The 3293-nt window shown below is 31.6% G+C and overlaps 1 long non-coding RNA gene across 1 annotated transcript; it reads left to right on the top strand.

Moving 5' to 3' along the window:
• The first annotated feature begins 17 nt into the window (after window positions 1-17).
• On the top strand, window positions 18-1406 carry LOC112461512. The gene is made up of 5 exons (XR_003041568.1): window positions 18-180; window positions 263-397; window positions 481-604; window positions 703-824; window positions 924-1406. It is a non-coding gene; the product is annotated as an uncharacterized LOC112461512 (long non-coding RNA).
• The last annotated feature ends 1887 nt before the right edge of the window (window positions 1407-3293 follow it).

Here is a 3293-nt window from a genome sequence, read left to right on the forward strand (position 1 = left end):
ATCATATAATTATAGAATACCTAAGAATCCAGAGAAACGTCAAAAATGGCTTGAAAGCATGGGATTAAATGGTACAGATATACCACAAAACGCAAAATTGTGCTCGTTACATTTTGAGGAAAGTGCCTTGACAGAAGAGCTGATTACTATATCAAAATCCGGCCTGGTGCCATTCCATTTGTATGTTAAATATAGAGTTAACTTAAATTATAAATATAATAACAAATATGTGATAGTAAAAAAAGAATATATTTTTTTACAGGAAAACGCAAGTGTGTGTAATGTAGAACCTCCTCGGAAAAAACTGAAGATACATCACACACAAATAAAGAATTTATACAAAGCTATTATTGATCCCAAGACAACTAAAAAAATATTTGACAGTGCCATTCCATTTGTATGTCAAATATAAAGAGTTAATTTAAATCATAAATATAATATTTAATACGTGATAGTTAAGAAAAAATATATTTTTTACAGGGAAACGCAAGTGTGAGTAATGTAGAACCTCCTCGGAAAAAACTGAAGGTACATCATACAATAGAAGAAGCCATTATTGATCCCAAGACAACTAAAGAAATATTTGACACATACACAGAACAAGGTATATTTATAAGATTTATTAATGAAAATATAGATTTTTATAAACTTGATGCAATAGCAGAGAATAATCTGAATAATTATTATAATGATTATTTGTAGAAACTGTACACACGCGGTCATTTTAATACAAGATAAATCTTGTACAATAGATTGCCATTCTAATATTTTTGCAACAGCAACGACAGAAAATACTGTTATTAGTACATCTAGCACTTATCAAGGTAATTATTCTCTCTTATTAAGATAATTAGTTTATTTTCTTGAAACAAATAATTGCAAATATTAAATTCCATTAAATTATTGTATATTTTTATATATAGGGTTTGATGTAGTTCCCCAAATAAATACACCACCCGAAGTAAAACATCAGGGAACGGCTGTTTCGCCACATTTATCGGAAGATACGCCGAGAAAACGAATATTGAGAGCCGCACTGACCAACACAAGAAAATATTTGAACAAGAAATTAAAATCTCTGCAACAAAAATACCGAAGGTCCACGAAGCGCATTGCAAATTTAAAAAACGTCTTGGCAGCTTTGAAGAAGAAACGTCTTTTTGATCCACACCAGCTGGACATTTTAAATGACCTAGGTACATTTAATAAGCAATTGTTAATGCGTCAAGATAGTAAGATTCATAAAACACGAATGCGTAAACAATATGAACCCGAGTTAAGATCGTTCGCTTTAACTTTACATTTTTACTCGTCGCATGCGTACGCATTTGTCAGAAATAAATTTAATAATTATGCATATTAAGACCCCACCCGCCAATGACCTTGACCTTGACATATGTCACCCTCCTGAGTGACCTTCAAAAGTTTTTAGCTGGCGGTCGTTATTCGTTAAAAAGTTATTAACAAAAAAAGTTTCGAAAATATAGCAGCTATTTTGAGTATTGAGAGGCATAAACGACCAATATTACGTCTTTTTTTTTAAGTAGAGAATATCTCGTTTCGCGTAAAAGTTGCTGCTTTACCAAAACACAACATTTAAAGCAGTAAATTGTTGATAAATTAAAGTCTTTTTGTTAAAGCAGAGAATACTTTATTTTGCGAAAAGTCGCTGCTTTACCAAAAAAAAAATTACAGGACAAAATAATAGTATACATATAGGGCGAAATTTGTTTAAAAAAAAAAACACTTTTAACGAAAGAATTGATGCTTTCTTTCGTATTATGCGTAGAATGTATTTGCTGTAAAATTAATACACATAATAACATTTAAATTACAAACACTGTCTAAGGCCGGTATTCATAGTCGGTTCTTATATTTAAGACCGTCTTAAGTCATCTTAAGATGTCATTAACTAATCACAGAGCCGTATTAGCATCTTAAGATATTACTTAAGACGGTCTTGAAATAAGATCTGACTATGAATACCGGCCTAATTCATTATGTAATATATATAAACAAGCTTGTAAAGCGCGAACCCATGTGACAACTCATCGTCTCGCGTGGAAAGTATATGCGTGAACAGTATTTCGACATATATATTAGTCATTTATGCCTTCCAATACTCACATATATTCAATATACAATTTATCAACATACTGCTTTAAATGTTGCATTTTGGTAAAGCAGCGACTTTCTCGCGAAATAAAGTACTCTCTGCTTTAACAAAAAGACTTCAATTTATCAAGAATTTACTGCTTTAAATGTTGCGTTTTGGTAAAGCAGCGACTTTCTCGCGAAATAAAGTATTCTCTGCTTTAACAAAAAGGCTTCAATTTATCAACAATTTACTGCTTTAAATGTTGTGTTTTGGTGAAGCAGCGACTTTCTCGCGAAATAAAGTATAATATTCACTGCATTAACAAAAAGACTTTAATTTATCAACAATTTACTGCTTTAAATGTTGTGTTTTGGTAAAGTAGCGACTTTGTCGCAAAATAAAGTATTCTCTGCTTTAAAAAAAAAACGTAATATTAGTCGTTTATGCCTTCCAATACTCAAAATAGCTGCTATATTTTTTAAACTTTTTTTTATTAATAACTTTTTAACGAATAACGACCGCCGGGTAAAAACTTCTGAAGGTCACTCAGGAGGGTGACCTTGACAACATTGTCAAGATCAAGGTCATTGGCGAATGGGGTCTTAATATGCATAATTACCAAAAATTTAATACATGTTTGCCTCATCCTAAGACAATTTATGAGTGGTATAAATCGATTAACGGCGAGCCGGGTTTTAATGAGGAAGCATTACAGTCGATCAAACAACTTGCCGAGCTAGTCAATTATCCTCTTTTCGGCGTTCTTATATTCGACGAAATGGCCATAAGACGACATGTCGAATATGACGGTAAAAATTTGACAAAACTTCATGTAATCCAAATAAACAAAGGGTTTTACATTTAGCTAATAAGTTAAAAACACAACATATAAATTATCACAAACAAAAAATGAAAGTAATACTTGCGGCGCAAGTGTTTAGTGCCTCCGTAGCTGAAGCAATAGACTTTTGTGAAAATGAATTAAAATATCCCGACTTCGCAGATTCGGCAGCAACAACACGATTCATACGATTAATAAATGACATCTTTGATATCTTAAATTCGAGGAATATGAAACAAAGAGGATTTAAACAACCGTTGCATGAAAATAATAGCTCTATTATTATTAACAAATTAAACGAAGGTTATAATTATCTTTCGCAATTGCGAACAACGAAAAATGGTTTATTGTTAT

This window comes from Temnothorax curvispinosus, unplaced genomic scaffold (genome assembly GCF_003070985.1).
Source record: "Temnothorax curvispinosus isolate PA1 unplaced genomic scaffold, ASM307098v1 QBEX01011486.1, whole genome shotgun sequence".
Taxonomy (NCBI): domain Eukaryota; kingdom Metazoa; phylum Arthropoda; class Insecta; order Hymenoptera; family Formicidae; genus Temnothorax; species Temnothorax curvispinosus.